This window comes from Mauremys mutica, chromosome 10 (assembly GCF_020497125.1).
Source record: "Mauremys mutica isolate MM-2020 ecotype Southern chromosome 10, ASM2049712v1, whole genome shotgun sequence".
Taxonomy (NCBI): Eukaryota; Metazoa; Chordata; order Testudines; family Geoemydidae; genus Mauremys; species Mauremys mutica.
This window is the reverse complement of record NC_059081.1, coordinates 44,638,588-44,651,718: the sequence shown is the minus strand read 5'-3', so window position 1 is coordinate 44,651,718 and position 13,131 is coordinate 44,638,588. Positions and strand designations below refer to the sequence as shown.

The window sequence follows — 13,131 nt, the reverse complement described above, 5'->3', positions numbered from 1 at the left end:
ATGGGCTTGTCTACACTGCCACGCTAAATTGGCACCGCATTGTAGTAGGGACTGTACAAAGCCATACTAAGAGTTAAAATTCCAAATAATTCTGCAGATTACATTATTTCTGATATACTTTTATCACTAAGACAGGTAAATTAGTACAAATTAGATTTCTTTAACTCTTGTTTATTTTAAGACCCTGTATAGTCATGGTGTGAATACAGGAGTCCATGAACTAAAAATAAAGTGATCATTTTTTCTCTTCAAACAGATATGGTATTACATTGCTGTCACTTTTTCTGCCTTTCTGTGTATTTGTCGGAACTAGCAGCACTGCAAATAGTGTCTTTCGTTATCAGATATGTATTGCTCCTAAGGACATGCTGATATCTGATTAGAACTCAAATTCTGCAGTTGGCATGAGCTTTAGTATATATTCATTATTAACCTACAGAATCCAGTAATATTGTGGGGTCACTGAGCTAAAGGCATTTTACTTGTCAAGACCTTAGTTCAGAGTTCCATGTTTATCCTGAAACAGGTGATGCTACATCACTTACACCCTAAAACATAGCAGGCAGCTACGTGCATTACATTTAACTGTCTATCTAACCATTTTAAACTTGTACACACGCTGCTTCCTCAAACCTTGTCTGCAGTGTATAACACCATAATCTCCCAAGATGGGCCTGTTATTGCACACTATATGTTATCAATTATGTTGTGTGTAGTTTCATTGGACATATGTAGCAGTGTAATGATAAAGGCCTGCTAAGGGTCCAATCTTGCAAGCCTTAGTGATGAGAGAGAAGCATCTGATTGCAGATTCTGGCCTTAAAACTATATATCAAATGTGTCTGCCAGCACTTGTATTTGCATTGCTTAGTTTATTTTGGTTTAAGTCCCCTAGAGCCTATGCCAGGCTATAGGCACTTCACATTACTTAAAAGAGTTCACTAGAAAGTCAAAAAACTGCCAATGCTTAATGGGCTGTCCAGGGATAAGCAGAAACTGGTCCCCCGTTCCCAAGCCAGAAATCCATACCAAAACTCCACCATACCCTCAACCACCTTCACCTCAAATGTCTATGAAAAATTGTATAGGCTTTACTGGATTCTGGAAGACCAATGAGGTTAGCAGATTCAAGGTCTTGGAAAAGGGCCTGCCAGGAGCCCTATCTCTATGCCCTTGCCTGTAGCTTCTACCTTCTGGATACCCAGGATCCAACAAACTCCACGATGACAAACCTGTGCTGCCAGCTACCCATTGTCCACTCCAAAATGTCATATAGACATTGAATAACTCATGCAACTGCACCAGCCAAGTCAGATTTGATAGAGAAGTATAGTTGGAGATGCTGGATGAGATTAGATTTAGCAGAGGAAACACAAAACTCTGACCAAGCTTTCTGTCAAGCAGAGAGAAATCAGTTTTCAACTATTTTGTTTTGAAATACGTGCATTTGTTATATTTAAGTCCCCTTACACATGGGGATGAACAAACTGGCCAGATGACAACTGAACTGAAATCAAGCCCTATTTGCAATTCAGATAACTCAATTAATTTCCTCCCCCTTCATATTTTTCTTTTTTATTCTGCCTCGCTGCTAGCTTCAGCCAGGACCTGAAGACAAACTGATGAAGTCTCTTCAGAACCTTTCAGCTCATCTTCTGCTGCAATATCTCCATCAGAGCAAGTGAGATTTTTGTCTCTCTACCCACTGTTTTGAGTAGAAGGAATGGTTGATGCAAAACGAGACTGATATCCTCCCTGACCCCTGTGCAAGCACAGGAATTACATTTGAGTCTCCAACATGACAACACAAACAATTACCATTGACTCCATTTGTCTCTTTTCTGTAAGATTTCTGTATGACAGCAGCTTGTTTTTTACTTGGCATCTGTTTTCTACTATTGATAGAAATGTGCTATGTTATCAGCAAAATCACCAAGCAAGTGGCATTTTCTGTACTTCTACATTTGTTGTTCAACTGCACTTGTCAGATCACACTTGTGCTGCTAGGCTAATCCTTTGCTAAAGACAAGGAGGGAGAAAATACTTATCTCTGCCTGCCTCCCTCTTCTCTCATCTCAACGGCCTAACTCTTTGTCTTCTGAAAGGAAATCTATTGCCTGCAATAGCTCCACTGTAAGCCAGGTAAGCTTTTCTGAGATGCCTAACGTGCACCTGATGTCAGAGAAACTCCTTGTGAATGCAATCAAATGAAGTGTTGATCATTTATTAAGTTCAGAGTAACTTGTATGTGACCCTGCATTGCTTGGTGCAAGAGAAAATTGAGGAAGGTGTGTATTTTAAAATACTGCATTTCTCTTGGTAAACATAAAATATCGTTTGAGCAACCAAAGTGGATATTATTGAAAAACAACTATATTTGCCATTTGCAGCCTTGTGTCTCCTCAGGCATCATGTGATGGGGTGTTTAAAGTGCATGGCACTGTTGCAATCGTTAGGAAATCATGTTCTAAATCTAATTTTTAAAACAGGATTTTTATTCTTCTTTGCTTAGCAATGTATGCAGATCTCCATGTAATGTCTTGAAACTAGTAATGTAGGGATCTTTTACACCAGTCATTGTCTTAGTAAACCCCAGACAGTTGGGTTCAAATAACTTTATAGTCTCACTTAAACCTTCAGTTCTGAGTTAATCTGTTTATGACTTGCAAATATTCCAGAGTGAAGGCACCTGTTATGCTGCTGGACATAACAACTTCACTACTTTCAATGGAGTAGTAATGGCCAACACCAGCACAGCAGGTATAGTGGAGGACTGGCAGTGAGGGAGCCCTTAACCCTTGAAATACTGACATTGTCTAGACTTCCAGACTAATTAATCACTTAGGAGAATTAAATCTTTGGAGACTGTACTCTGCTGTGCCCAGGTATTGAACACAAGTTTCATAAAATCAGCTGCTGGGTAAAGACTGATATCTAAATACCCCCAGATAAAATAAGAATGGATTTCCTGCTTGGAATCCGATTTTATTTGCTTTTGTAGTTTGGTAAGAGTCATAAGATACAGCATTTAAGTGTATGTGAGGATTTCACTGATTTGATGCCCACTGAGGCCTATGCAAACTACAGAGCTATCGCCTGGGCTGTGGAACAGATTCAGGCAAATTATATAATTGCCTTCATTTTTCAAAGATAGTGTTAGAAGTAAAACAGCAAAATGTTTTTCTTTTGCTAATTTAATCTCTAAACTACCAGTGTGGTCTCAGATTGGCGACCAGATATACTCTTTCTTTCAGCCATCCATTTAAACAGTTCATGTCCCTGGCTGCCACAGCAGGTGTTTGTGTTTCAGTTTGAAATTCTGCTAATTCTGACTGTCACACTTATGGTCACTTTCAGGCAGTGCCGATCTATTTTCTTCTCTGCAAGGGATGTCCCTTTTTAATAAGGTTTCAAGAAAGGAGCAATCACAATAAAAGTTCATAAGGTTCTCACCTCAGGGCCCTGGTTCAGAGGTCTCAACTTGAAGTCCACAAGGCAAAGCCTCTGGTTAGGCTGGTCTCCTAGAGCTTGAGCAGAAAAACTACCAACACCTACTGTAGCCTTCTTGGTTTTTACTTCCTTTTCTCTTGCTCAGCTTCCTGTCCAAATAGCCCAGCCCTTCAGTGGAGCTGGGGCCTCTTGATTATGCCCCCAGGCCGTCCTGGCCCTTAAAGAGGTAGTATACCTCTTCACAAGGATGTTATTTATGACACTGTAAAAAGCAACAGAGAGACCTGTAGCACCTTTAAGACTAACAGATGTATTGGAGCATAAGCTTTCGTGGGTGACTACCCACTTAGTCAGACGCATGACACTGATGTCCTGGAAGACGTGGGACTCTAGGGGAACCTGGCTAGAAGACCGAATATCCCACTAAGAGATGGATGATAACACCACAAAAGAGTGCTGCAGGATAGTAAGTGACGACATCACCATGAAGGCTGCTCTTGGACTATAAAACTATTCCAGTAGTGCTAAAGACAAAAGGCCATATTCTGTCCTTCTTAATCTAGCAAGACTGCTATTGAAATCAGAAGGACGTTTGCCAGATGAAGGACTGAAGAACCTGGCCCAAAATCTTTAATAGCTTTTTAGCATTGTATGTAATTTCTATGCCTCTCTTCTCTCCTTTATGTATGTTAGTGAACTTAAAACTACCAAGTACAATTACTGGTAGAATGGTCCGGAATTTTCAGTTAAAACGTTTTTGTCAGAAAGTGCTGGTTCATCAAACCTGAAACATATCCCACAAAAGGGACAGTTCTGGTTAAACTTTTTCTGGAAGGCTTCTCGTGTCCAGGGTGGAATTTCTGCAGTGAGAGAGAGAAGAGAGTACGTGCTTCTGTTGGAGCTGTTCCACTTCATATCAGTAATTTAATATTCATTATGCCAGAAGGAGCAGTGCTGACTCTAGCCCAATGGTTATGGCACCCACCTGGGATGTGGGAGACTCCGGTTTGATTACCTGCTTTGAATCAGGTAGATCAGGGACTTGAACCTGGTGCTGCAATGTCTCCTACATCCTAGGTGAGTGCCTGGGCTACTGGTTATTCGGTAGTGGGTGGCACGCTCTGTTTGTCATGAAAAATATTGACAGCTTTCAGGTTCATCCCAAAGCAAAACAGGGCACTTTTTAAAATCTCAAAATTGTGTTTCTCACCCAGCTCTAAGTACTAGCTTCTCCTTTTCAATCTGGGTGTAGTTTATTTCTGCCTTTTTCTTTAGGAAGCTTAAAGCAAATGCAGTTAGCAGCTTTTCCTGAATAACAGTACGGAAGTGCACATTCCTTTGTAAAATATGTCTGTCTGTAATACAACTGACTGGCTAAATCCTAAAATTTTAAAACTAGTTGCTTGGTGCCCCTGTGTTTTACCTGCTCAAAAACTGCTCTTCCCAATGCCAGGGAATGTTCTTTTCTGTCAATTACCTTAAGGGCTTATTGGCTGTTGATAAGCTTTTTGGCAAAATTCATCCCAAATCTATCTCCATAAATCACTGTTGATTTGCTACACAGTGTAGAGGTTCATTTAATCTATTTCCTATCTTATCTGCCTCTGTACTCTAATATAGACACTCTGTTAGTCTCACTCTAGACATCTTAAAATTCAGCTCTCTGCAAAACCTGGAAGGTCCTTCACTGTGTTCAGGGCCCCTAACCCAAATATAAACATCAAGCATTATAACTGCATCAGTTTTGAACCCTTCAAAGAGCAGTGCCATGTAACAATAAATATTGATATTAGGATAGCGCTTAGTTTGCAATCAGGTCATGGCCCTGTCGTACTAGGAACTGTACAGAAAGATAGTCCCCACCCCAAAAAGCTGACAATCTTAGTTTAACACCAGATGCAATGAAGGGTGAAGCAAACAGGGACGGGGGAGAGAAGATGGCGCACTTAGTTTATATAGTGCTTTTGAAGTAAGGCAAGGATCATTATCGCTAGCTTTCAGATGGAGAAGCTAGGACACAGGGTAGTGCCATGAGTTGCTCAAGGTCACACATCAGACTGCCACTTATTTGACCATGCTGATCTGCTAAAGGAGTGTATAGAACCAATTTTCCTGATGCCCCAGCATGAACACTATCCATTACACCAGGCTGCCTATCTCGCCACATATAAGGTCTTTGAAATACCTCAAGAGCAGAAGAGAAAATGGCATTCAAATTGTATATCCAATTGCATTCACTTCAATTTATAACATCTAAATGGTATATTAAAAGTCACTAGCTTGGAGCTTGACTCATCTAATTTTACATGCTAAAATGCATGTCCTACATCTAGTGGTGAGAATATTTTTGCTTCTGAGAGCTTAGCTGCCACTTCTTCAACAATTTTTATTGGATAATGTTCACATTTTATGGCTTTAGTTAAATTGTGTGGATAAATACATATACCTACTTCATCTGTTTTTTCAATTACAACCATAGAATTTACACAGTCTGTAGATTGTTCTACCCATACAGTCAATCCCATTTTTTCTTTGATAAAATTTTGAGGGCATGGACTGTGGCTACATTTGTGTTTTGTATAGTGACTAGCAAAATGGAGACCCAGTCTTGATGGGGACCTCTGGAAACTACTGAAATATAAATATTAAATGATAATGCCAATTTTTAATATGGTAACATCTGGATTTGAAAGTGTTTTTAGGATAAAGGGATTTTTTCTTGATGGATAGACAAGTGGAGTTACTGATATGTCTATCCAATGTGCTACTTTCCTTGCAGACAGCCTAGCCTGGAGAGGTTATCTGAGAGTTCTCATGTAAGGCCTGAGGCCTTAGAGAATAAAGAGCTCTGTTTTGTCATCATCTGTTGGTGAAATGAGACAAGAGCAGCCAAGAGGTGCTTAAGAATTGCAGATGTACGGGGGCGCCATTGGGTAGGGGGTGCTCTGCTGGCATCTGTTGGAGAGCAAAGGAAATTGACTAAATAGGCCCCACTTGCTGGCTGCTTCTCTCACTCTCCCCCCTGCTTCCACTCCAGGGAGGGTTTAAAAAGGTGTCCAGCAGTTGGGGCCAGCTGAACCTAATTAGTTCCCTGGTAACTCCTTTTCCAGCTGAACCTTATTTCCCCATGGCTATCTCTCCTCAGTGGATAGGGAGTGGCCTTTTAACCCCCTGGGACTAATTACTACCCCTTCCTTTGTAGCCATTTGTCCTGGGTTTGCCACACCACTGAAAGGAAATACCTAAATACCTTTGAGGATCTGGGCCTTAGTGATTTTGGGTGACCATCTGAAGCACCTTGAAGAGTCCTGACTTTTGGAAAGTGCTGAGTATCAACCTTCTCTGAATCAGATCTCTGGAAGTTGGGCACTCAGAAATGGAGGTATCCAAAAATACTAGTGACTTTAGGCCTAGAAAATTCCAGAACCCTGTACAGTCTTCTCTCCAAACAACCTGCCTCTTATCTGCTGCCTCGCCATCACAGCTATTTCCTTAAAACCTGGTGCAAGGTACAAACTTGAAGCCAGTTTTTATGTTTTAGATACAAACTCCTGAAAATAAGTGTTTAAAGTGTAATGTTAAAGTAGTCCCTTAATTATAGTGACACACGTTCTAGTGAGAGCTTCAGTGAACTCTCCTAACTAGCAGGAATAGAATCATAAATCTTAAGAACACTGTGCTTCATGTCAGCAATTTCTCTACAGTGAGGTAGTGTAAGATTCCTATGTGGATTTGGAGTGTGGCTTGACACATATTTCAAAACTCCTAACTAGTTCTTGTAACACACCCACTTGACTGGATGATAAAATTGATGGTAAAATCAAACTTTTAAAAGGTTATCATTTTACACCTTTTAATAACCGGAAGAAATGAAACTGGTCTTTTCTTTTCACTATCATCTGTATCTTTGCTCTAAAGTTTATTTTTTCTCGCTACAAAACTATTCAGATAAAAAGGCAACACTATCTATGTCAAGATTTTTCATAGCTGTGATACTAATTGACGAAGTTATAATAAAGATTGATGTAGACTGGCAGTGCAGGGTTGAAGAAGTGTGAACTAATTTGAGACTAGAATCAATCTACCATAAGCTTTAAAATCCTATTACTGAAAATAACTTGATGTGTAAACTAGCCATACAGGTATAACAGTTTCTCATTACCATGTGTTACCCACTCCTCTTTCACAAATTATATGAAAAGACCTACTACTGTAGCACTTTTATTACTGAAGTGTTTGACAGATATTAACTAAAACCAACAATGATATTTGTATTATTATCCCCATTTTACAAACTGGAACCTCTGTATGTGAGTTTCAAATGACTTGTACAAGTTGCACCAAGTAAGTAGCAATGTTGGAGATAGAACTCTAGCCCCTATTCCCATTCTCTGTCTAATACAGGGATCGGCAACCTTTGGCACACAGCCCATCAGGAAAAGCCCCTGGTGGGCCGAGACGGTTTGTTTACCTGCAGCATTCGTGAGTTGGGCCAATCTCAGCTCACGCTGGCTGTGGTTCACAGCTCCAGGCCAATGGGGGCTGCAAGAAGCAGCGGCCAGCACATCCCTCAGCCCATGTTGCTTCCCGCAGCCCCCTTTGGCCTGGAGCTGTGAACCGCGGCCACTGGGAGCCGTGATCAGCCAAACCTGCGGATGCAGGGTGTGTCCTATTGATTTCACTGGGTAGCCCCTAGTTCCTGTATTATGTGAAGAGGCAAATAACACTTCCTTATTCAATTTTCTCCATACCATTCATGATTTTATAGACCTCTATCATATCCCCCTCCCCCCCAGTAATCACCTCTTTTCCAAGCTGAACAGTCTTTCTAAGCTCTCCTCATATGGAAACTATTCCATACACCTAATGATTTTGGTTGCTTTTATGTGTACTTTTTTCCAGGTCTAATATATGTATTTGAGACGGGGTGACCAGAAACTTTCCAAACCCTCTAAAAGAAAACCTCTATTCCACCCTTTTAACAGACAGTGCATTATCTGTGTGCATTGTTTTGTTCAGATTATGACTCAATCCTACAAATCTGGCAAAGTTAGGTTAGTTCTCATGCTGTTAGTGTAGTGCCTACTTAATGCATTATATGCCTCCCTAATGTTTTGTCCTGAGCCAAACCTGACATATTATAGGGTTGGATGGCTGTGTGGAATAGGAGTCTATTGATGTCATCCAACTATTGTGTTTTAGATCTCCCAGGGAGCTAGAGGTCTTTTCCATCCTGCTTGCATTGATAAAGATAATTCTCAGAGGACAGCTGGTAGGCATTCAGAGCAGATGACAACTTAGAGGTGTTGGGCAACCGTTTGAGGGAGCAGGGCATGTTTAGTTAGAAAATGGAGCTCTTCATTTGACATGAATTCATAACATTTGATGATTTCAATCATTTGGAGATGTTCCATCTGAAAGGTGTCCAACTTCTTTTCACTCTTGACAAGTACAGGCAATGTTTCAGTCCCATAGAATACTGACCACCAAATCATTATATCTCCTCAGCTTCACCTCTCTGCTTTATTAGGATGTTCAGTTTGCAAAAGATGTTCTTCATGAGGTGTCCCTTAACTAATGATGCTTTTGCAGTGTGGGCTTTAACTTCTTTTCTAGATGCCATCCTTGTTTTTGACAACAGAGCAGAGGTAAGTTAAATCACCAACAAACCTGACAATGTTTAAATCACAAGTGGATGTTTTTTTCTGGTTAGAACTTCCCTGAAATAATTCCTGTTTTATAGCCTGTATTATGCTGGAGGTGAGACTAGGTGATCACAATGAACCCTTCTGGCCTTAGAATCTAGGAAACCTTCATGACAGTTCCATTAATTTCAGTTTGCAGGATTAAGCCCCTATAGATTTAAAGCTACTTGCGGGTAGGGCTAGTTCACTCTTTTGTTCTGTATAGGTCTCAGTGAACTGTCTGTGCTCAGCAACTGAAATGATCATAATAGCAACACTTCATTTCCCCCATTCAATTCTAATGAGAAAACTTGCAAATTCTACTTTTGCCTCAAGGCAGATAGAAAACGATGTTTAACACATCCAGTACAAAGGTTAAGTAAAACCATAATAATTAGGTGGTCATTCACATATTAACAAGTTTAGGGGGTATATTCTCCACTCATTCCACGTGTGATTACTCCTGTTGACATTAATGGGAATTCTGTGCATGGAATGAAGAAAGAATATGACCATTAGTAGTAATGCAGACTGAAACAAATGTCCAAAACACAGCTTTTAAAGAAAGGGCCATTCATGCAGCTCTTTGCTCTAGTGTCTGAGTATCATATGCAATTATGCTTCTTCATTATAATTATATGGTATCTAAATGAAGAAGCTGGATAAATATTAACTAAAAAATGCCATTAGAAATGTAGCAAACACTTGAAAGCAGATATAAAATACATTGAACTTGGCTACAAAGTAGTAGCCCATGAGCAGGGCTGGCTCCAGACACCAGCTTAGCAAGCAGGTGCTTGGGGCGGCCACTCCAGAGAGGGGCGGCAGGTCCAGCTATTCGGCGGCAATTCAGCGGAGGGTCCCTCACTCCCGGTCAGAGCGAAGGACCTCCCGCTGAATTGCCGCAGATCGCGATTGTGGCTTTTTTTTGTTTTTGTTTTTTGTTTTTGTTTTTTTTTTGGCTGCTTGGGGTGGCAAAACCCCTGGAGCCGGCCCTGCCCATGAGCACAAGCTGGGAAGAAAAAAACTTCAGTGTAATTTGGAAAACACACTCACAAACATGAAGAATGATTGAAAAATTGATTTAAATGTTGTTGGTTAGTGACTGACAGATACATGATGGTATGTTGAGTTGGAGACAAATTATGAGTACATATGAGGTATGAATGATCCCTTAAACAGGAGAAATAAATCCCTCACTGCTATGTCATCACAGTGCAGCTGGATGTGCAGTAGCAAATAAAATGTGTAAAACACTGTGTGGATTCTTAAATATGGCTCAACTCTTCTTCATTCAGCTGACCTCTCAATGCATTTCATTCCCCACACACACACACCTCACACTCTCTTACTACACCCAATCAGGTGTAAGCATCCCCTTTCATTTCCTCCTACCACATACACCCTACTCCTGGAACCCCCTCTCTCTTTTCATTGATACACTCCTTCACATCACTACTTTAATACTCATCTCTTTCATATGGCCTATAAACTCCAAACTTTGCCCTTCGTAAAATGATGAGACAATGGAGAAGAAGGCACAATCCACTGATAGCCCCCATGAAACAAGACAGACAGTGAACATGGCTTTCATTGCTATCCCTCAACCCCCTTGTTATCTCTTTAGACAATAAGATTTATTCTGTACAAAATCTCACAAATTGCAGTCCACATACACTTATACATTGGAAAATAGTCTACTAAACTTTCTTCCACACCAAATGAGAGATTAGGCCTTGTCTAGATTAGAGTTTCTGGTCTTGTTGTAACTGGAATTAACTGACGGGGGAAATTCAAATCAATGACTTCAACACAAGAACATACTGATGCATGAGGCATGCCAGTCAACTAGGATTATGAACTGGTATCCAAACTCCCCACAAACCATAATCACAAAGGAAAGATACTCATTTCACATCAGCATTTAAATGGCAAGGTGACATCAAATCAGGATGACCCTGGAGCAGTAGAGGATACACAGGTAGCCAGCAAAGCAGTGTGGGATACAGAGTGAGGACTTGGCAAATGTTGTGCATCTGCCATGGAACAGGGGTTCATCCACACGTATTATTTAGTGAAAACTGCAATGATTGAATATAATTTAGGGTGATAGTTTGTCATGGTAAAATGCCAAAATACTTGTTGCTTTATCATAACAAAAATGCAAAAGTCATATTTTAAAAAAAAATTAAAATACAGACACCCACAGGGTGAAATCCTGGCCCAGTAGAAGTAAACAAACAGCATGATTACATTTAGTAGTATGCCACGCCCCACACTAGCACTTTCACTGTGTGTAGCAGTACTCACACGGGATGTTACTGCGCAACAAGCTGAAGCTCTGAAGAGCTACACCCTGGCTCGCCACACAGTAATTTGCAGTGTAGACAAGACCTAAGTCCCACTGAAGTAATTTAAGTAAATGTTTTCAAGATAAAGGCCTGGTGTTTAAATATGTGTTTACTAAGAGTGAAATTTTGCAACTCTAACTCATGTTGACTATTTGTAAAGTGTTGCTCAACACAAGTGAGGGGTGGCAGAATTGGGCCAGAAAATATAGTTCTCTATATATGTGAATTTTTAAAATCATTTTAGGAAATACCTGTTTTTGTTTCAGTATCTTCAGTGAATGAAGTTGTCTCTTTCGAAAAGGGCTCCCATCTTAGGTCTTGATTCTGCAAATCTTTACTGCCTCATCAAAACCTGAATGATAAACATACACATCTTGTCAGTGGAAACTGACACTGAACCAGTGTTAACAGGTACTATTATGAACCTGGCCGATTCATCACTCATTCCTTCAGTTTAATACTCTGGAGTTGATTCTGTTTATTAACATTTAAAACTGAATCTTAATTTACCTACAAAAAAGTATAACTGTAAAATGTAAGAAACAGGAAATAGAAATCTGGCAAATTCCCAAATCAGAAAACGTAGTTTGAAAAATTATAACTCATCATTTCCCTCTTTTAGTGCTCATATTTTGAGAATGATGTGATAGATAAATATGTGGTTTGCAGCCTTAACTGTTTTTTGAGCAATGTTTTTTGTTTTTACGTATTATAAATGCTGCCAGACAACACTAGACGTCATGCTTGCCCATAACACATTCAAAATGTCACTTTCTTGGCAGTAAAAAACCTGTGCCTAGAGAAGCTAGTTTGAATATGACCATTCATAAGGTGTAGTGTTCTCTATAGTTGTAATCATACGAAAACAAAATCTTAATCCCACCAGGAATATATAGAATTTTGACTATGAAATGTCATCCTAGCCTCCAGAAATGACAAATACGTACTTTAAGCTGACAAAATACTTTTAAAAAGTAAAGGTGTCTCACTGGAATTCAAAATCCTGGTTTATTTCCTCCAACAATACTCTGTTTTGATCACCGCAATCACTGTTTACTTTAACAGCTTCCCCTGTGCTTTAAGTTTAATGGCAGTGATGCAATATTGTGTATTATTACCCTTTTACCTGGCAATAAAGGAACAGGAAAGTTCATACAAGTAAGGCTTAAAAAATGTGACTAACAAGTTTTTTCTTAAGTTACTTTTTTTGCACTTATGGAGTACACTGGTGTTAAGGTTTTACAGCCTTTTGAGTGAAATTCAGCTGTGTCTGAATTCCAAATTCCCCAAGCTTAAATCAAATTCTTGCTGTGTGCTTCTGCAAGAAGACTCTGGTGTGTGTTCTGAGTGTGCATATTTGTCTTCCTTCATTGCTATTTGTATAGCTTCTTCTGAACTTTTTTTTAAGGATGACAGTGTTTACATTTGGCCTTCTTTGGCTCTTAGATTCTTATTATGCCCCATGATTGACTCTTTCCCATGATGCCATGTAAGAGGCCTTAAGTCTGTTAGATGTGTTATTTAAATATTTGATTTCTTCCATTAGTTCGTCTTCATTCCATTTCTCCTCTTTGGGAGCTTACAGCAGTAACTTGAAATAGCTTAAAGACCTACAACCTTCTGGATATCGAATGGGACTGACATGG

General features: G+C 39.8%; 2 long non-coding RNA genes across 2 annotated transcripts in view; one reads left to right on the top strand and one right to left on the bottom strand.

Moving 5' to 3' along the window:
• LOC123343437 overlaps nt 1-2,247 on the top strand; it is a 35,537-nt gene extending 33,290 nt beyond the window's left edge. The window contains exon 5 of the long non-coding RNA XR_006572241.1: nt 1,596-2,247. This is a non-coding gene — a long non-coding RNA (uncharacterized LOC123343437). The remainder of the gene's footprint in view (nt 1-1,595) is intronic.
• Nucleotides 2,248-3,597: 1,350 nt separating this feature from the next.
• On the bottom strand, nt 3,598-12,532 carry LOC123378454. The gene is made up of 3 exons (XR_006582625.1): nt 12,433-12,532; nt 11,737-11,837; nt 3,598-3,712 (listed from the first exon to the last, which is right to left on the bottom strand). It is a non-coding gene; the product is annotated as an uncharacterized LOC123378454 (long non-coding RNA).
• Between the last annotated feature and the right edge of the window lie 599 nt (nt 12,533-13,131).